This window comes from Triturus cristatus, chromosome 4_2 (assembly GCF_964204655.1).
Source record: "Triturus cristatus chromosome 4_2, aTriCri1.1, whole genome shotgun sequence".
NCBI classification, from domain to species: domain Eukaryota; kingdom Metazoa; phylum Chordata; class Amphibia; order Caudata; family Salamandridae; genus Triturus; species Triturus cristatus.
Window position 1 is genome coordinate 749,699,173 of NC_140586.1, and position 22,457 is coordinate 749,721,629.

Here is a 22,457-nt window from a genome sequence, read left to right on the forward strand (position 1 = left end):
TTTTTTTGGTAATAGTCCTATAAATACAGTAAAGAAGGATACTTACTATTTAGGGGGACAATATCACCCTACAAAGCCTGCTGTTTGTACTGTAAGACGTAATCACAGTGGAAATTCTTCCTCTTATTTGTCTGTTTATCTGTAGATGTCCTAGTGAAATTTAAGGCAGAAAAAACCTAAATCAAGATTATAGCATATTTTAATTATCGCTCCAAGTTCTCTATTTAGGTACTGCTAGTTCTTTTTATATTGGCCGAGGGCAACGATATCCACATAGAGTTTACATACCGATAGTGGTTAGACTCTAAATCCCACTAAATGTAGTATGCGGCTAGGAGACATCCAACAATGATTCCGTAGTACTCCATGTATCTGTGTGGGGAAGTTAAAAATATACTGCATCATAGTCTGTCTCCTATTTATCAATTGTTACTCACTATCACCAGATTTAAATGATTGTAAATACCTTTAAAAGAAAGTTTGTTTAAAGATCACCAAAGTATATTATTTCCATCCATAACCAGATATAGGCAGAGTCTCAACCGTACAAATACACGCTGTTGCAATTCTTTACGGTGTCCCTAAAAGAGATACAGAGAGACAGCCAAAACGATAACGGTCAATTAATATTAATGACCCATATATAAAGTCTGTGTCCCAAAGCATGGGACCAATAGTAAAGTCAGCGGACGTCCAAGATCATGACTGTGCTTCACTAAAATAGTGGGGATGAGTATAAGGGGGTATGTCAAGATGCACCCTTTACTTAAAAGTAAGTACACTTTCGATAGAGACCTGCTATTTTTCACCATTCTATATAAGTCTAAGCCTACCTTCGTTTGGTGGAAAGTTACAATGCTTAACTCTTAAATAAAGCTAAGTACCCAATTAGCCCAAGATAACAGTGAGGCAAACTCTGGATTGGAGTACTAACAAGCAGTAGTAGACCCAAATTACCCCAGTTTAAAGAGAAAAATAACAATTCAAACGTTTTTTACTCCTGACTCACCAGCGCTCAAAACATCTAAGTCCTTCAGTCACACGTAAGCATCCTCAGATCGTCCTGCTGTCAGGAAGTGAGCCTACACCCAAATGCGTGTATCTACTTCTACTCCTCCCTCCGTAGTCAAGATTGTCAAAGCCGTATCATCTGTGAAAGAGGCAGTCATTAAAAACTTGTTAGTGAAATTGGGTACCCAACTAACCAAAGGTAATAGTGAAGTAGGCGCTAGCTTGGATTACTGACAAGGAATAAAGGAGCAAACATACAAATTGCCCCAGTTTAAAAAAAAGGAAACAAAAATTCAAGCTTTTTACTCCTAACTCACCAGCGTTCAAAACATCTAAGTCCTTCAGCCACACGTAGGCGTCCTCAGATCGTCCTGCCGTCAAGAAGTGAGCCTACATCCAAATGCGTGTCTCTACTTATACTCCTCCCTCCGTAATCAAGATTGTCAAAAACCGTATCACCTGTGGATGAGGCAGTCACTAAAAAGGGACTAACAAATTTACGCTAATCAAAGCGCCATCTTTGAAAGGTGTAATATATTATATCAGCAGAGACCGCATTAGTCCGATTTAGTATGCATACTGTACAAAGACAGGGTTTTCTAGAGTATAAGTACTAGTATCATGCCTGAAATAAGCAAGAAAGGTCTATGTGAAGGCCATGACTTACCGGCACACCGATTCTTAATTACAGAGAAGGGATTTATTGTCAGCGCCATCTTGTAGTGGTGTGTGTCAGGTCATCTTAAGAAAGAGAAAAGGGGACTAACCCGGTACCGCCACTATTGCACGCCATCTTGGAACAGTACACCACAAACAATCAAACCCAACCTTCGAACTCCCAAAAAAAGAAGACTTCCACCCAAAATACACAACCCGAGGAGGCATGCACACCTCAGCCCGACCTACTATACCAATAAGTGCACACACAAACCGCCATGGAAAGGAACGTATCAAGGCCAACAAACTCGCACCACTACTGCAAGCAAGCAGTCCATGTATGACCCTCTGTCCACGAAATCTGGAAACAAAATATAGAAAATCCCTCGAGCAAGGGCACAACTTCTCTTACGACATGAACTATCCATGCAAAGCTATCCGACAACTGACAGACTCAACATCATAGTGTACAACCAGCTGTATATATATATATGTCTCCATCAGAGTTGATAATACATATGCTCACTCAGAAAGAACAAGGAGAATATAAAAAACCTGTAATAATCTAATAGATTACGCTTAATTATAGGTAAACACTGTGGCCAAGTGAATATTTTACTCCAGGACTGTAGGGGAAGCCCAACCTAAAGAAAAGTCAGCTCATTTAGAAAACTCATTAAGACTATTCCCAATAGAACATACAGGGAAAGTCTCAGGTAATAGTTACACTAGGTCCTAAGTCTCGTGACGAGGTAACCGTGGGTTGTCCAAATTATATAGCTATTACCGGTAAATCCCTCAATCAGATTCCTAACAGAATATAACAGGAATCCATAGGTATAGGCAAGCCTAGCATCGAGGGTTGAAATGGAGAATATCTACTTAAACAGTTACCAAGTTTTAGTAATATTCCATTGAATTTCCTCATTAAGGCCATGTTTCACACTGTCGAAAGTAAAAATCCAGAAAGTCTCTCTCCTTTTGCGCAGGGTTTCCATAGGGACCCCTGCTTGGCCCTTCACTTTCTCCAGAATGCACCATTTAATGTCTTGTTCAGTGTGATGTTGAGTACAAAAGTGTTGAACAAGAGGAGCAGAGGCCTTACAAGTACGTATCGCAGATTTATGTTCGCTAAAACGTACCCTGAACTCACGTGCTTTCTCCTATGTAAGCTAGATTACAAGGACATAGGAGGATATAAATGATGTTACGACTTCTACAGTTTGTGAGATCTTTCAATTTGGCAGTATGTCCCTGATACACAAATACGTCTGTAACCAAAGCAGTGTTACAAGCGTGACAGGAACCACAGGTATGGTTTCCCATTTTGGCTGGTAGACCCGTTAGGGTAGTTTGACGCATAGTGTTGTTTAAGCTTGATCGTGTATGTACTAATATATCGCGAAGATTGCGATTTCTGCGGTAGGCTACCAAAGGTTGCTCTAGCTGAGTTTCATCCGTGTCAGTATTCAAGATTTTCCAGTTTTTTTGGATGATGTTTTTAATCTTGAAATTAAGGCGGGAGTGATTGATCACACATACCACTTGTTCTTTAGGGGTGCGTTTGGTTCCCTCCAATAAGGCATCACGATTATAATACTTAGCCCTCTTGTATGCGTGACGCACTAATCTCTTTGGATAACCTCTTGCTAAGAGTCTTGATCTAAGGGCATCACCATGAGCATGAAAGTCCAGCATGTTAGTACAATTTCTTCTTACCCGTAGGAACTCTCCGAATGGAATAGAGTCCTTTTGGATGTTAGGGTGATAGCTCTGGTACTGTAGAATCGTATTCTTAGCAGTCGGTTTCCTGAATAAACTGACCTCTAGGAAATTATTTGATCCCGAAATCAGGATGTCCAGGAATTCCACAGAATGGACACTACTCTTTACTGTAAACTTCAAATTATCATCGCTTGCATTCAACCATAAGATGTATTCATTCAGAGATTCATTGTCACCCTTCCAAATAAAAAAAATATCGTCAATGAAGCATCTCCAACTCTCTACATTGTCAGAGAAGGGGGCCGCCTCATTGAACACATGCTTGATTTCCCATTCACCCATATAGGTGTTGGCAACGCTAGGAGAAACCGAAGCACCCATGCTGGTGCCCTTAACTTGTTGGTATAGGGAACCCTCAAATTCAAAAAAATTATTCAAAAGGACAATTTCCAAGCAATTTAAGATGAAGTTATCTGGTCTGTCCTCAGGAAACCTCTGAAGTAAGGAGGAAACAGATTGCAACGCTTGACATTGAGGTATGTTGGTGTACAAGGCCTCAATGTCAAGCGTTACTAGAATTTCAGTCATGGGATTGAATGGTCTACCTTCAAGTTTGCTGATGACATCACCAGTGTCGCGAACAAAAGAAGCATACGTCTGGGTGAGAGGACAAAGGAAGGAATCTACATACTTAGAAAGGGGTTCAGTGCTAGAGCCTATAGTTGATATAATAGGCCGCATAGGTGGATTATGAATATCCTTATGAGTTTCAGGAAGCCCATAGAGAGCAGCAGTCTTCGGACAGGTTTTGTTTAGAAACAGGTATTCCTGCTGACAGATGTCACCAACCTCCAATGCTCTAGTTGTTAATTCTTGAATTGTCTTTTTGAGATGGTGTAGCTCTCTGGGATGCGATTTTTTATAGTGTTGTGGAACAGCTAGCATATTAAGGATTTTTTTTATCATAGTCACTCTTATCCATAACGACTATTCCACCACCTTTGTCACATGGTTTCACAATAAGATTGTTGTTAGATTTGATCTTCTGCAAGGCATTATTTTCAATGGAGGACAGATTATTTCTTACATATGGTGGATGTTTGGTTAGTTTGGTAACCTCCTTGATGAAATTCTGTTCAAAAATCTGTACTTCTGGACCAACCATCTCCAAGGTCGGAGTGAATTGAGATGGAGGTTTACATTTCGACTGGTTCTCATTATTGATTTCTGGTGGTCGATCCAAAAAGTATTTCTTAAGTCTAACCTTCCTGAAGAAGGTGTATAAATCCTCATGTAATTTGAACAGATTTGGTCGTGTGGAAGGGACAAAGGATAAGCCCCGACTTAGAACAGAACATTCTTCTGTGTTAAAACTAGTGGATGATAAATTAAAGATTGGTAACACATCATCTTTCTTTTGACATTCGCCCATACTGACTATTGGCGCCAATATTGTTGGTTCCGGGTTTTCAAATATGGCTGCTGATGTTGAGGGGCCATTGGTTGTTGGTCCCCTCTGTCCGGTACCCATCTCTTGTTTCTTCCTCGATATTGACCCCGTGATAAAAAAGGTGTCTGTCCCCGGTATGATTGCATTCCCATCTGTCTACCTCTACGGGGGTGAAAATCATATTGTGCCTCATCTAAATCTTGTCTAGCCTCATTGTCAGAATCCGACGAAAACGTATCAGAAAAATTCTGTGTTTTTCTTTGATAGTTGTTATTCCTACCCGAATAGTCTTGATTGTAATTTGGGTCTTGATAGTAAGTGGGGTGAAGGTACGGATATGCTTTTTCCTGTGTGTACCATCTGATATCTTTTCTTAATTTATCAGTTTTTTTGTTATTCAGATATATCTCAAAGTCCTTCATATCGGTATTAATTTTTTCCAATCTAGCTTTTGCTTCCTCAAATGCCGTAGAGGTATTCAGTTTTTCTTCCAATGATGTAATTTCCTTACTTAGGACTTCCATCATTTCTCTGGTGGTTTCTATTATAAGAATCATCCAGTCCCTGGAGCAGTGGTTCGCAATAAGGGACCACCGCTCCAGGAACTTACGGACTTCTACAAACAGTGCAGGGACATTCCGTACCCTTAAACCAGAAGGAATCACTCCTGATCGTAAGTATTCGAGCATATAGTGAGCATGCGACTCCATACGTTTAAGTTTCTTTCTTAGATTTAGTAGATTGTTCCATTCTCCACTGTCACTAGATTGAATAGAGGTCACATTATCACCTGTAATTGCCCTACCAATCAGTGCAGTGAAATCATCATCGGAAAATCCAAAGGTTTTGAGGCCCTCCATTCAGAAAAAGGAATTACAAAAAGTATAACCTCCACCAAATCAATGTGCAAGAAAAGAAAAGATTTTTGTGAACAATATAAAAGAATTATATTGTAAGAAAAAGAAGAACGTTTACCTAGCCAATTACTGTATATATTGGTCCAATCAGGGTGTCATACACTAAAAAAATACTAGAAACAACCCAAAAAATGGGCACTCTAGTCCCACAGTTAAAGAACCGTGATTGCATTGCAGAAAATACTGGGACCCCCTTTATACGAGATAATTTTCCAATAGGTCAGGGAGAAAAGGGGAAAATGAAGCCAATCTACCTAATAATACTCCCTCTTGACCTAAACAACAGTTATTTATATATAAACTAGCACACAAAGCACAAAAGTGTATTCTTAATATTTTTTTTATTTTTCGTATTTTTATATTTTAATTTTTTCTGTATAAAAATATAATCAATTTTGAACAGATAAATCAATTTTTCATAAATGAACGTTTTCACTTATACTTTACACATTGTTCATGTCAATTCGATAAGACAAAGATATTCTTTTGATTAGTGACAAAAAAAGGAAAACAAAACCCAGGGAGAAAGAACACTGCACATACAAACTCTTCATTCATGCAGACACATATCAGACATTCCGTACACATATATCTCAGTAGCTTTACCACTTAACACATAATGAGTGGTAAGGTAGTCCTAATAGCCCCCAAAAAAAGGAGCTGCTACAAAAAATTTTTGTAGGATCTACAAGAAGATTTGGTCAACGCGTTTCGGTGGTATAAGCAAACGTGGAAACCACCTTCTTCAGGACCAGCTACTTCTCTTAGCGCAAGTTCTCAAAACCTGGGGTATCTAAAGAAAAGAGAATTTTTACATACAAAAGACAAATTAGTCACTAGTCTCTAAACATTATTATTGTCAATACTGTGTGCTATAATAAAAGACACCGGTTGGGCCAATCTATACAACTGAGCATTCAAGTAAAAATGAGAAGAAGAAAGAATAATAAAGATAGTCTGAGAGAATCAACACACAAATTAGTACGATATGAAGTACAATTTCTAATGAGAGAGAGTTACCTTTGACAGAAATTAAAAAGAGAAAGTGTGTGAGTGGAAATAATCCCTATAATACTCTACTCTACTCTGATCAGAAAGGTATGGATCTATGTAAGGAAATCCTGTTTTTTTGGTAATAGTCCTATCAATACAGTAAAGAAGGATACTTACTATTTAGGGGGACAATATCACCCTACAAAGCCTCACACGATGTCCAGACTGCACAGGAGCTTTCCACCTGTGCCGCCCAGGCACCTGAAACGTGACTTCAACACGTCAAATGTGCGTTCAACGATGCCGCTGGTGCGTATATGGGCCGCATTATACTGCCTCTGGGTGGGTGTACTCGGGTCTCGGAGGGGTGTTATCATCCAAGGGCAGAGTGCATATCCTTGATCACCTGTGACAGTGCAGGGAGAAAAGAGTCAATACTTGGTTCGGCAGGATGTGATGACAGTCCCACTAATCCAGTGACACATGTGCTGGCTGTGTGTGGGGTGAGTGTAAGCCAGCCCTCAGAGTAGCTGGTGTTGGCAACAACTCCAACAGTCATCAGGCACTCAGAAATGCACAACAAGGTGGGGATGACTTGAGTCGCACAGGGTTAGTGGCCCTGGATGCACAGCGGCCGACGCGGGCCCTCTGCCACAGAAAGCTGACCTGTGGGAGACTGGGGTAGGGTCATGAGGGATGAGCAGGGTCTCATATGTGTCATAGGTGCCTTCCGCGGAGTGTCTCAGGGGAGAATGGGAGGTCTACCCTAGGGCCTGATGCAGAGGGCACATGCCAGCTGTGTCCGGCAGCATGGCAGATATGAATGCCACAGACTCATGCCAGACACCAAGTACGTACTTGCCCGTTGCTGATGACAACCCCCAGGCCACAGGCTCAGACACCAACAATGTTCTGCCGGAGGCTGACAGTCACTCACGGTGCACAGGGTCAGTGGAACCACGTGTCGCCGGCTTGCGTTGAACAGGGCCCGTGGCACCACGTGTCGCCGGCTTTCATTGTACAGGGTTGTGGCACCACATGTTGCCGGCTTGCGTTGAACAGGGTTAGTGGCACCATGTGTCGCAGGCCTGTGATATGGAATTATGCCTCACTGATCGAAGGGAGTCTGGTGCTGTGGTTGCTGCCACAGACTTGGGGTCTCTGCCATTCAGGACTCAGGACACAGTTCCCCATGTGGGACCTACTGGGCCAAAGGGGATGCTGGTGGAGTATGTCAATGAGAAAGGAGTAATGTGGGCCAGCGTCGGGGGGCCAGTGATGGTCTGTGGAGGCTGCAGAGGTCGCAGGACTGGTGCTTGGAGCTTGCATCGGCACGTGGTGGGCCTTCTTTGACACACAATGGTGTCGGCATGTGAGCAGTGTGGCCTTGGAGAGCTGGGGCGGGCAGGCCTGGTCTGGGTATCAGCGTCCTGGGGTGCAGCAGACACGCAGGGTCGCAGGCCCCTCTGCTCATGGCGTCGGCCTCGTGGTGGACTGCGAGGCGCCGCCCTGTCAGTGACGTTGGCCTTTCTGGGAGAGAACCACGCTCTGCGCCATGGGGTTTTTGTCCACACCCCTGCAGCGCCCTTGCGTACTCAGGGCCAACCCACTATGCTCACGCACACGGGGGATGCATCGAGTGACATTTCCACTATCTGACCCACGGCCTGGGGTGACATGGTTGCGTCCACTGTTCACTACTCTCCAGTCACCAGCAGATATAGCTGTATTGTGTGCAGGGGTAGCTCAGGATCACCATGGAGTAGTGTTGTCGTGTCTGGTAGGTGGTCATGTTGATTGACATGTTGTATGTGGTTTGGTCAAGTGTGCATTCCCACATTTGTGCTTTGTGTGATGGTGGCTTTGAGGTGTGTGGTGTGTGGTGTGTTGATTTGGCACTTACCAATGAGCAGTCCAGTTTCATATGTGCCATCCTGGAAGCGCTGGATGATGATGGACTGTCGGAAGATGTAGGAATCGTTCACACTGCCGGGGTAGTTTGCGACGACATTGGTGAACATTCCCCGGTGGTCCACTATTGCCTGCACATTGATGGAATTTGTGTGCTTTCTGTTGCGATAGTGGTGAGCAGTATCCACAGGGGGCACAAGTGGGACATGTGTGCAGTCTATTGCGCCCAAAACTGCCAGGAATCCAGCTATGGCGTAGAAGTCTTGCTTGGTCTCCTGCTGTTCCTGCACAGTGTGGGGGAAGTGAAGGTACTGGGGTATAAAGCTGATGATGGCATCCAGGACAGGTGTGATGAACTTTGATAGGGCTGGCTGTGAGACCCCTCCGACTCTGGAAGTTGTTGGTTGGAAGGTACCAGAGGTGAACAGGTGCAGCACAGCCAGCAGCTTTGTCTGCAGAAGGATGTTGGTTCTCCGCAGTGTTGGGACCGTCAACCTATGGGCGATGTGGGTCATGATGCGGATGATGGTTGACCTTTTGAGCCTGTACTGAGCAATGACTTCCTCGGGCGTTAGGTCTGTGAGAGTGGTGTGTTTTCGGTAGGTCCGCTGTCTTACTCTGCGCTGCCTCTGTGGTAGTCCGGGGGGGGGCGGGTCCGGGTCCTGGGGGTGGTGGTGGTCCTGGGATGGTTGTGGTGCATGTTGTGGCCCTGTTGGGGCACCAAGCTGCATGATGAGTAGCTCCATGGCGTCGTTTGCTCTTCGGGTGTGGCTGTGTGCGGGGCTCCGTTGCCTACTGCAGGTAGTCGCCCGGCTTTACACCTGTAGGAGGCAGGAGTTATATACCTACTGCTACCGTGGCTTATCGCGTGCTTTTGACTCGCATCGCAGATCTGGCAGTTCGTTGTGAAAGTGGTGTTGTGTTTTTTTTGTGTGTTTTTGCAAAGGAAACGCCTACTCTGCATCTCATTATGGTTAGTTGGTGGTGTCCACCATGGAGATAAATTTTGGGGCAGTTATCGCGGGAATACTGGCGTTGTCTGCAGTATGCACCAGCTTGTGAATGGGGTGTTAAACCTATCTCCACTTTTGATGCGTTAAGGTGGAGATAAATCGGAGAGAAGTCCTTGTGAATATCCCCCATAGTGAACCTGTCATAATTTACGAAATAGTCAACATTATTAATGTGCAGCTCTATAATGCCGAAATACACAGCATTCAGTACCCAAATAAATTAGTGAAAAAAAGATGCATGTAGCTGAGTTACCTGCAAACTGTGCTGTGTCGAGTCAAGTGCGACTGCGTGTCTGTTGATTTCGGTATGGTAGGTCTCTTACATATACGCTGGGGAAACTCGGAATTGGTCAAATACAACCTGGAAGAAAGGCCACTTGGGGAACCAATTGATGCCCTTAGCTCCATATTGGAATGGGGCTGCATCCAAATTATGTTACTTATGGCTCACCATAGCAATCATAAATAATTTCAAAACGAAAATAAAAATGTCCCCAGTGGGAGGTGTGGCATCAACTGATGTAAGTGAGTAAGTAAGTAAATGTACTATTGCTTGGTTAATTAAACATTAAAACAACATAGCCAGAATTACAACATCATTTAAAAAAGCAAAATAGCACCATTACACAATGTATCAGTGCCAGCTGTAAGGAAGAAACGTCAGGATTATGTGCCATTCATATACTCAGATGAATATTAAGGGATAGCTAAAACACACAAAAAAGTAAAGCGCATGACAAAGAGGGTATCCTGACATGTTTGATCTGGTCAATAGTTCTGCCCCCATCCAGAGTGCAGTTTGTATGTGGTAGCCGTTGTTAGTGTCTCCTGCCTACTGTCATCACTGAGTTCAATGGCCAGAATGTGCAAAGACATAAGGGCACTTGGGCAGAGGTGTGTGCAGAATCTCCAGATAATAAGTAACTTCAAATGTGAGCTGGTAATGAGCATGCTAGAAAAGATCTTTAGTGCTTGAGTGCTGTACAAGGAGTGATTGGAAAGAGCAACACACCTATTTGCTAGTTTCCAAGAGGGTGTGTCTCCTGTGACTGAAACAGACATTACAAAGTAGTGTTTACAAACCATTAGCTGTAGCATAACCATGGTTAACTGTTGTAAATGGGTTATGTCGACTCAAAGGACGATTTACATGGAAAATTATATATAGTTGGTCCATACCCTTTGAAAATACCTTAACTAAAACCTCTTTCAGCAATACAGAAGAAGATGAAATACCACAGTATCCTGCCGTAGATAGATCTGTATGTGGTGTATAGAGTTGGCATATGTGTGTGGACAAAATGGCTCATGGTCAAGATTCACAGCAGATATTTACAGAAAAATAAAGTAGCCAACAGAAGCTTAGATTTATGACCTGTATAGGTTAATAACAAAAATTAAGGAACTCAGAGGATTCCAATTCATGCTTTGCGTTACACCGTAATCCAGCTCATAAGCAAACACAAAGAAAACTCATAGGGGTATATTCACAAGAACGTGTGCTAAACATCACCAAAAAATGCTAACGCAACTTTACACATCGCAGCCTATCACGAGAAGATAACCGGGAGTCAACGTGGAATTCACAACATGGCGGTACCATGCGATAGTCCACCGAAAACGCGGCCAATGTCCGCGATACAACCACTGCAACAGAGATAAAAACACAAACCCCAACGTGTTTAAACATCGCTATGTGCCGAAACGTGATAAGAAAACAGTGACAACCAGCGAGAAAAGCACAAGAACAGCATACGGAAAATGCCACTAAAAAACAACATCAACTGCTGAGTACCACGGATGCACCCTGACCGACTGCAGAGGACAACATGAACCCCACAATCCCCACAGAGGAACATCCAGGAATACAGGGCCCATGGAAGGGCAATGAGAAGAGGAAGACGGGGTACAGTCGCCAGGAAAACCCGATCATCGCCATGGATGAGCCAGAACACCACCACCACCTGTATGTCACCTCCAACGTGTCATTGGCAACAAAGAGGAAAAGATGGCACACCACCTCGGACATAAGTATAAGTGCCCCTCGACATTGACAACATCCCGGTACAAACAGTAACACCTCCGCAACAGAACACAGGACACAACTGGTGTCGCAAATGTGCACAACATGGCAAATCACATCTGGCAGGAAACTGTGACATGACAATGTACAAGTACAGCCTGTAACCTGCAAATATGTTTTATTCACACATGCTGTGCTTTTGGACATTTTGTACTGTCCCATGATGGCCAGGGACGGCCACAATGTGACATGCTCATGAGAAGAAATTGTCAATGGTGGTGTTCCTACGGGCCATTCCTGCTGCAGCTGCAGTGGTATGTGGGCCACCTGTCCCATCATCACCATCATCGTCCAGTACTTCTGGAACTGGGATCCATGGGGAATTGGTGCGCACATAGATGTTGTGCAACACACAACATGCAACGATCATCTTGCACACGATGTCCGGACTGCACAGGAGCTTTCCACCTGTGCCGTCCAGGCACCTGAAACGTGACTTCAACACGTCAAATGTGCGTTCAACGATGCCGCTGGTGCGTATATGGGACGCATTATACTGCCTCTGGGTGGGTGTATTCGGGTCTCGGAGGGGTGTTATCATCCAAGGGCAGAGTGCATATCCTTGATCACCTGTGACAGTGCAGGGAGAAAAGAGTCAATACTTGGTTCGGCAGGATGTGATGGCAGTCCCACTAATCCAGTGATGCATGTGCTGGCTGTGTGTGGGGTGAGTGTAAGCCAGCCCTCAGAGTAGCTGGTGCTGGCAACAACTCCAACAGTCATCAGGCACTCAGAAATGCACAACAAGGTGGGGATGACTTGAGTCGCACAGGGTTAGTGGCCCTGGATGCACAGCGGCCGACACGGGCCCTCTGCCAAAGAAAGCTGACCTGTGGGAGACTGGGGTAGGGTCATGAGGGATGAGCAGGGTCTCATATGTGTCATAGGTGCCTTCCGCGGAGTGTCTCAGGGGAGAATGGGAGGTCTACAATGCAGAAAATACTGGGACCCCCTTTATACAGGATAATTTTCCAATAGGTCAGGGAGAAAAGGGGAAAATGAAGCCAATCTACCTAATAATACTCCCTCTTGACCTAAACAACAGTTATTTATATATAAACTAGCACACAAAGCACAAAAGTGTATTCTTAATATTTTTTTTATTTTTCGTATTTTTATATTTTCATTTTTTCTGTATAAAAATGTAATCAATTTTGAACAGATAAATCAATTTTTCATAAATGAACGTTTTCACTTATACTTTACACATTGTTCATGTCAATTCGATAAGACAAAGATATTCTTTTTAATTCATGACAAAAAAAGGAAAACAAAACCCAGGGAGAAAGAACACTGCACATACAAACTCTTCATTCATGCAGACACATATCAGACATTCCGTACACAGATATCTCAGTAGCTTTACCACTTAACACATAATGAGTGGTAAGGTAGTCCTAATAGCCCCCCAAAAAAGGAGCTGCTACAAAACATTTTTGTAGGATCTACAAGAAGATTTGGTCAACGCGTTTCGGTGGTATAAGCAAACGTGGAAACCACCTTCTTCAGGACCAGCTACTTCTCTTAGCGCAAGTTCTCAAAACCTGGGGTATCTAAAGAAAAGAGAATTTTTACATACAAAAGACAAATTAGTCACTAGTCTCTAAACATTATTATTGTCAATACTGTGTGCTATAATAAAAGACACCGGTTGGGCCAATCTATACAACTGAGCATTCAAGTAAAAATGAGAAGAAGAAAGAATAATAAAGATAGTCTGAGAGAATCAACACACAAATTAGTACGATATGAAGTACAATTTCTAATGAGAGAGAGTTACCTTTGACAGAAATTAAAAAGAGAAAGTGTGTGAGTGGAAATAATCCCTATAATACTCTACTCTACTCTGATCAGAAAGGTATGGATCTATGTAAGGAAATCCTGTTTTTTTGGTAATAGTCCTATAAATACAGTAAAGAAGGATACTTACTATTTAGGGGGACAATATCACCCTACAAAGCCTGCTGTTTGTACTGTAAGACGTAATCACAGTGGAAATTCTTCCTCTTATTTGTCTGTTTATCTGTAGATGTCCTAGTGAAATTTAAGGCAGAAAAAACCTAAATCAAGATTATAGCATATTTTAATTATCGCTCCAAGTTCTCTATTTAGGTACTGCTAGTTCTTTTTATATTGGCCGAGGGCAACGATATCCACATAGAGTTTACATACCGATAGTGGTTAGACTCTAAATCCCACTAAATGTAGTATGCAGCTAGGAGACATCCAACAATGATTCCGTAGTACTCCATGTATCTGTGTGGGGAAGTTAAAAATATACTGCATCATAGTCTGTCTCCTATTTATCAATTGTTACTCACTATCACCAGATTTAAATGATTGTAAATACCTTTAAAAGAAAGTTTGTTTAAAGATCACCAAAGTATATTATTTCCATCCATAACCAGATATAGGCAGAGTCTCAACCGTACAAATACACGCTGTTGCAATTCTTTACGGTGTCCCTAAAAGAGATACAGAGAGACAGCCAAAACGATAACGGTCAATTAATATTAATGACCCATATATAAAGTCTGTGTCCCAAAGCATGGGACCAATAGTAAAGTCAGCGGACGTCCAAGATCATGACTGTGCTTCACTAAAATAGTGGGGATGAGTATAAGGGGGTATGTCAAGATGCACCCTTTACTTAAAAGTAAGTACACTTTCGATAGAGACCTGCTATTTTTCACCATTCTATATAAGTCTAAGCCTACCTTCGTTTGGTGGAAAGTTACAATGCTTAACTCTTAAATAAAGCTAAGTACCCAATTAGCCCAAGATAACAGTGAGGCAAACTCTGGATTGGAGTACTAACAAGCAGTAGTAGACCCAAATTACCCCAGTTTAAAGAGAAAAATAACAATTCAAACGTTTTTTACTCCTGACTCACCAGCGCTCAAAACATCTAAGTCCTTCAGTCACACGTAAGCATCCTCAGATCGTCCTGCTGTCAGGAAGTGAGCCTACACCCAAATGCGTGTATCTACTTCTACTCCTCCCTCCGTAGTCAAGATTGTCAAAGCCGTATCATCTGTGAAAGAGGCAGTCATTAAAAACTTGTTAGTGAAATTGGGTACCCAACTAACCAAAGGTAATAGTGAAGTAGGCGCTAGCTTGGATTACTGACAAGGAATAAAGGAGCAAACATACAAATTGCCCCAGTTTAAAAAAAAGGAAACAAAAATTCAAGCTTTTTACTCCTAACTCACCAGCGTTCAAAACATCTAAGTCCTTCAGCCACACGTAGGCGTCCTCAGATCGTCCTGCCGTCAAGAAGTGAGCCTACATCCAAATGCGTGTCTCTACTTATACTCCTCCCTCCGTAATCAAGATTGTCAAAAACCGTATCACCTGTGGATGAGGCAGTCACTAAAAAGGGACTAACAAATTTACGCTAATCAAAGCGCCATCTTTGAAAGGTGTAATATATTATATCAGCAGAGACCGCATTAGTCCGATTTAGTATGCATACTGTACAAAGACAGGGTTTTCTAGAGTATAAGTACTAGTATCATGCCTGAAATAAGCAAGAAAGGTCTATGTGAAGGCCATGACTTACCGGCACACCGATTCTTAATTACAGAGAAGGGATTTATTGTCAGCGCCATCTTGTAGTGGTGTGTGTCAGGTCATCTTAAGAAAGAGAAAAGGGGACTAACCCGGTACCGCCACTATTGCACGCCATCTTGGAACAGTACACCACAAACAATCAAACCCAACCTTCGAACTCCCAAAAAAAGAAGACTTCCACCCAAAATACACAACCCGAGGAGGCATGCACACCTCAGCCCGACCTACTATACCAATAAGTGCACACACAAACCGCCATGGAAAGGAACGTATCAAGGCCAACAAACTCGCACCACTACTGCAAGCAAGCAGTCCATGTATGACCCTCTGTCCACGAAATCTGGAAACAAAATATAGAAAATCCCTCGAGCAAGGGCACAACTTCTCTTACGACATGAACTATCCACGCAAAGCTATCCGACAACTGACAGACTCAACATCATAGTGTACAACCAGCTGTATATATATATATGTCTCCATCAGAGTTGATAATACATATGCTCACTCAGAAAGAACAAGGAGAATATAAAAAACCTGTAATAATCTAATAGATTACGCTTAATTATAGGTAAACACTGTGGCCAAGTGAATATTTTACTCCAGGACTGTAGGGGAAGCCCAACCTAAAGAAAAGTCAGCTCATTTAGAAAACTCATTAAGACTATTCCCAATAGAACATACAGGGAAAGTCTCAGGTAATAGTTACACTAGGTCCTAAGTCTCGTGACGAGGTAACCGTGGGTTGTCCAAATTATATAGCTATTACCGGTAAATCCCTCAATCAGATTCCTAACAGAATATAACAGGAATCCATAGGTATAGGCAAGCCTAGCATCGAGGGTTGAAATGGAGAATATCTACATAAACAGTTACCAAGTTTTAGTAATATTCCATTGAATTTCCTCATTAAGGCCATGTTTCACACTGTCGAAAGTAAAAATCCAGAAAGTCTCTCTCCTTTTGCGCAGGGTTTCCATAGGGACCCCTGCTTGGCCCTTCACTTTCTCCAGAATGCACCATTTAATGTCTTGTTCAGTGTGATGTTGAGTACAAAAGTGTTGAACAAGAGGAGCAGAGGCCTTACAAGTACGTATCGCAGATTTATGTTCGCTAAAACGTACCCTGAACTCACGTGCTTTCTCCTATGTAAGCTAGATTACAAGGACATAGGAGGATATAAATGATGTTACGACTTCTACAGTTTGTGAGATCTTTCAATTTGGCAGTATGTCCCTGATACACAAATACGTCTGTAACCAAAGCAGTGTTACAAGCGTGACAGGAACCACAGGTATGGTTTCCCATTTTGGCTGGTAGACCCGTTAGGGTAGTTTGACGCATAGTGTTGTTTAAGCTTGATCGTGTATGTACTAATATATCGCGAAGATTGCGATTTCTGCGGTAGGCTACCAAAGGTTGCTCTAGCTGAGTTTCATCCGTGTCAGTATTCAAGATTTTCCAGTTTTTTTGGATGATGTTTTTAATCTTGAAATTAAGGGGGGAGTGATTGATCACACATACCACTTGTTCTTTAGGGGTGCGTTTGGTTCCCTCCAATAAGGCATCACGATTATAATACTTAGCCCTCTTGTATGCGTGACGCACTAATCTCTTTGGATAACCTCTTGCTAAGAGTCTTGATCTAAGGGCATCACCATGAGCATGAAAGTCCAGCATGTTAGTACAATTTCTTCTTACCCGTAGGAACTCTCCGAATGGAATAGAGTCCTTTTGGATGTTAGGGTGATAGCTCTGGTACTGTAGAATCGTATTCTTAGCAGTCGGTTTCCTGAATAAACTGACCTCTAGGAAATTATTTGATCCCGAAATCAGGATGTCCAGGAATTCCACAGAATGGACACTACTCTTTACTGTAAACTTCAAATTATCATCGCTTGCATTCAACCATAAGATGTATTCATTCAGAGATTCATTGTCACCCTTCCAAATAAAAAAAATATCGTCAATGAAGCGTCTCCAACTCTCTACATTGTCAGAGAAGGGGGCCGCCTCATTGAACACATGCTTGATTTCCCATTCACCCATATAGGTGTTGGCAACGCTAGGAGAAACCGAAGCACCCATGCTGGTGCCCTTAACTTGTTGGTATAGGGAACCCTCAAATTCAAAAAAATTATTCAAAAGGACAATTTCCAAGCAATTTAAGATGAAGTTATCTGGTCTGTCCTCAGGAAACCTCTGAAGTAAGGAGGAAACAGATTGCAACGCTTGACATTGAGGTATGTTGGTGTACAAGGCCTCAATGTCAAGCGTTACTAGAATTTCAGTCATGGGATTGAATGGTCTACCTTCAAGTTTGCTGATGACATCACCAGTGTCGCGAACAAAAGAAGCATACGTCTGGGTGAGAGGACAAAGGAAGGAATCTACATACTTAGAAAGGGGTTCAGTGCTAGAGCCTATAGTTGATATAATAGGCCGCATAGGTGGATTATGAATATCCTTATGAGTTTCAGGAAGCCCATAGAGAGCAGCAGTCTTCGGACAGGTTTTGTTTAGAAACAGGTATTCCTGCTGACAGATGTCACCAACCTCCAATGCTCTAGTTGTTAATTCTTGAATTGTCTTTTTGAGATGGTGTAGCTCTCTGGGATGCGATTTTTTATAGTGTTGTGGAACAGCTAGCATATTAAGGATTTTTTTTATCATAGTCACTCTTATCCATAACGACTATTCCACCACCTTTGTCACATGGTTTCACAATAAGATTGTTGTTAGATTTGATCTTCTGCAAGGCATTATTTTCAATGGAGGACAGATTATTTCTTACATATGGTGGATGTTTGGTTAGTTTGGTAACCTCCTTGATGACATTCTGTTCAAAAATCTGTACTTCTGGACCAACCATCTCCAAGGTCGGAGTGAATTGAGATGGAGGTTTACATTTCGACTGGTTCTCATTATTGATTTCTGGTGGTCGATCCAAAAAGTATTTCTTAAGTCTAACCTTCCTGAAGAAGGTGTATAAATCCTCATGTAATTTGAACAGATTTGGTCGTGTGGAAGGGACAAAGGATAAGCCCCGACTTAGAACAGAACATTCTTCTGTGTTAAAACTAGTGGATGATAAATTAAAGATTGGTAACACATCATCTTTCTTTTGACATTCGCCCATACTGACTATTGGCGCCAATATTGTTGGTTCCGGGTTTTCAAATATGGCTGCTGATGTTGAGGGGCCATTGGTTGTTGGTCCCCTCTGTCCGGTACCCATCTCTTGTTTCTTCCTCGATATTGACCCCGTGATAAAAAAGGTGTCTGTCCCCGGTATGATTGCATTCCCATCTGTCTACCTCTACGGGGGTGAAAATCATATTGTGCCTCATCTAAATCTTGTCTAGCCTCATTGTCAGAATCCGACGAAAACGTATCAGAAAAATTCTGTGTTTTTCTTTGATAGTTGTTATTCCTACCCGAATAGTCTTGATTGTAATTTGGGTCTTGATAGTAAGTGGGGTGAAGGTACGGATATGCTTTTTCCTGTGTGTACCATCTGATATCTTTTCTTAATTTATCAGTTTTTTTGTTATTCAGATATATCTCAAAGTCCTTCATATCGGTATTAATTTTTTCCAATCTAGCTTTTGCTTCCTCAAATGCCGTAGAGGTATTCAGTTTTTCTTCCAATGATGTAATTTCCTTACTTAGGACTTCCATCATTTCTCTGGTGGTTTCTATTATAAGAATCATCCAGTCCCTGGAGCAGTGGTTCGCAATAAGGGACCACCGCTCCAGGAACTTACGGACTTCTACAAACAGTGCAGGGACATTCCGTACCCTTAAACCAGAAGGAATCACTCCTGATCGTAAGTATTCGAGCATATAGTGAGCATGCGACTCCATACGTTTAAGTTTCTTTCTTAGATTTAGTAGATTGTTCCATTCTCCACTGTCACTAGATTGAATAGAGGTCACATTATCACCTGTAATTGCCCTACCAATCAGTGCAGTGAAATCATCATCGGAAAATCCAAAGGTTTTGAGGCCCTCCATTCAGAAAAAGGAATTACAAAAAGTATAACCTCCACCAAATCAATGTGCAAGAAAAGAAAAGATTTTTGTGAACAATATAAAAGAATTATATTGTAAGAAAAAGAAGAACGTTTACCTAGCCAATTACTGTATATATTGGTCCAATCAGGGTGTCATACACTAAAAAAATACTAGAAACAACCCAAAAAATGGGCACTCTAGTCCCACAGTTAAAGAACCGTGATTGCATTGCAGAAAATACTGGGACCCCTTTATACGAGATAATTTTCCAATAGGTCGGGGAGAAAAGGGGAAAATGAAGCCAATCTACCTAATAATACTCCCTCTTGACCTAAACAACAGTTATTTATATATAAACTAGCACACAAAGCACAAAAGTGTATTCTTAATATTTTTTTTATTTTTCGTATTTTTATATTTGAATTTTTTCTGTATAAAAATATAATCAATTTTGAACAGATAAATCAATTTTTCATAAATGAACGTTTTCACTTATACTTTACACATTGTTCATGTCAATTCGATAAGACAAAGATATTCTTTTGATTAGTGACAAAAAAAGGAAAACAAAACCCAGGGAGAAAGAACACTGCACATACAAACTCTTCATTCATGCAGACACATATCAGACATTCCGTACACATATATCTCAGTAGCTTTACCACTTAACACATAATGAGTGGTAAGGTAGTCCTAATAGCCCCCAAAAAAAGGAGCTGCTACAAAAAAAATTTGTAGGATCTACAAGAAGATTTGGTCAACGCGTTTCGGTGGTATAAGCAAACGTGGAAACCACCTTCTTCAGGACCAGCTACTTCTCTTAGCGCAAGTTCTCAAAACCTGGGGTATCTAAAGAAAAGAGAATTTTTACATACAAAAGACAAATTAGTCACTAGTCTCTAAACATTATTATTGTCAATACTGTGTGCTATAATAAAAGACACCGGTTGGGCCAATCTATACAACTGAGCATTCAAGTAAAAATGAGAAGAAGAAAGAATAATAAAGATAGTCTGAGAGAATCAACACACAAATTAGTACGATATGAAGTACAATTTCTAATGAGAGAGAGTTACCTTTGACAGAAATTAAAAAGAGAAAGTGTGTGAGTGGAAATAATCCCTATAATACTCTACTCTACTCTGATCAGAAAGGTATGGATCTATGTAAGGAAATCCTGTTTTTTTGGTAATAGTCCTATCAATACAGTAAAGAAGGATACTTACTATTTAGGGGGACAATATCACCCTACAAAGCCTCACACGATGTCCAGACTGCACAGGAGCTTTCCACCTGTGCCGCCCAGGCACCTGAAACGTGACTTCAACACGTCAAATGTGCGTTCAACGATGCCGCTGGTGCGTATATGGGCCGCATTATACTGCCTCTGGGTGGGTGTATTCGGGTCTCGGAGGGGTGTTATCATCCAAGGGCAGAGTGCATATCCTTGATCACCTGTGACAGTGCAGGGAGAAAAGAGTCAATACTTGGTTCGGCAGGATGTGATGACAGTCCCACTAATCCAGTGACACATGTGCTGGCTGTGTGTGGGGTGAGTGTAAGCCAGCCCTCAGAGTAGCTGGTGTTGGCAACAACTCCAACAGTCATCAGGCACTCAGAAATGCACAACAAGGTGGGGATGACTTGAGTCGCACAGGGTTAGTGGCCCTGGATGCACAGCGGCCGACGCGGGCCCTCTGCCACAGAAAGCTGACCTGTGGGAGACTGGGGTAGGGTCATGAGGGATGAGCAGGGTCTCATATGTGTCATAGGTGCCTTCCGCGGAGTGTCTCAGGGGAGAATGGGAGGTCTACCCTAGGGCCTGATGCAGAGGGCACATGCCAGCTGTGTCCGGCAGCATGGCAGATATGAATGCCACAGACTCATGCCAGACACCAAGTACGTACTTGCCCGTTGCTGATGACAACCCCCAGGCCACAGGCTCAGACACCAACAATGTTCTGCCGGAGGCTGACAGTCACTCACGGTGCACAGGGTCAGTGGAACCACGTGTCGCCGGCTTGCGTTGAACAGGGCCCGTGGCACCACGTGTCGCCGGCTTTCATTGTACAGGGTTGTGGCACCACATGTTGCCGGCTTGCGTTGAACAGGGTTAGTGGCACCATGTGTCGCAGGCCTGTGATATGGAATTATGCCTCACTGATCGAAGGGAGTCTGGTGCTGTGGTTGCTGCCACAGACTTGGGGTCTCTGCCATTCAGGACTCAGGACACAGTTCCCCATGTGGGACCTACTGGGCCAAAGGGGATGCTGGTGGAGTATGTCAATGAGAAAGGAGTAATGTGGGCCAGCGTCGGGGGGCCAGTGATGGTCTGTGGAGGCTGCAGAGGTCGCAGGACTGGTGCTTGGAGCTTGCATCGGCACGTGGTGGGCCTTCTTTGACACACAATGGTGTCGGCATGTGAGCAGTGTGGCCTTGGAGAGCTGGGGCGGGCAGGCCTGGTCTGGGTATCAGCGTCCTGGGGTGCAGCAGACACGCAGGGTCGCAGGCCCCTCTGCTCATGGCGTCGGCCTCGTGGTGGACTGCGAGGCGCCGCCCTGTCAGTGACGTTGGCCTTTCTGGGAGAGAACCACGCTCTGCGCCATGCGGTTTTTGTCCACACCCCTGCAGAGCCCTTGCGTACTCAGGGCCAACCCACTATGCTCACGCACACGGGGGATGCATCGAGTGACATTTCCACTATCTGACCCACGGCCTGGGGTGACATGGTTGCGTCCACTGTTCACTACTCTCCAGTCACCAGCAGATATAGCTGTATTGTGTGCAGGGGTAGCTCAGGATCACCATGGAGTAGTGTTGTCGTGTCTGGTAGGTGGTCATGTTGATTGACATGTTGTATGTGGTTTGGTCAAGTGTGCATTCCCACATTTGTGCTTTGTGTGATGGTGGCTTTGAGGTGTGTGGTGTGTTGATTTGGCACTTACCAATGAGCAGTCCAGTTTCATATGTGCCATCCTGGAAGCGCTGGATGATGATGGACTGTCGGAAGATGTAGGAATCGTTCACACTGCCGGGGTAGTTTGCGACGACATTGGTGAACATTCCCCGGTGGTCCACTATTGCCTGCACATTGATGGAATTTGTGTGCT

General features: G+C 43.0%; 1 long non-coding RNA gene across 1 annotated transcript; it reads right to left on the reverse strand.

Moving 5' to 3' along the window:
• Positions 1-320: 320 nt before the first annotated feature.
• Positions 321-1,119, reverse strand: LOC146834998 (uncharacterized). Its single transcript, XR_014960361.1, has 3 exons — positions 1,010-1,119; positions 467-581; positions 321-372 (listed from the first exon to the last, which is right to left on the reverse strand). It is a non-coding gene; the product is annotated as an uncharacterized LOC146834998 (long non-coding RNA).
• Between the last annotated feature and the right edge of the window lie 21,338 nt (positions 1,120-22,457).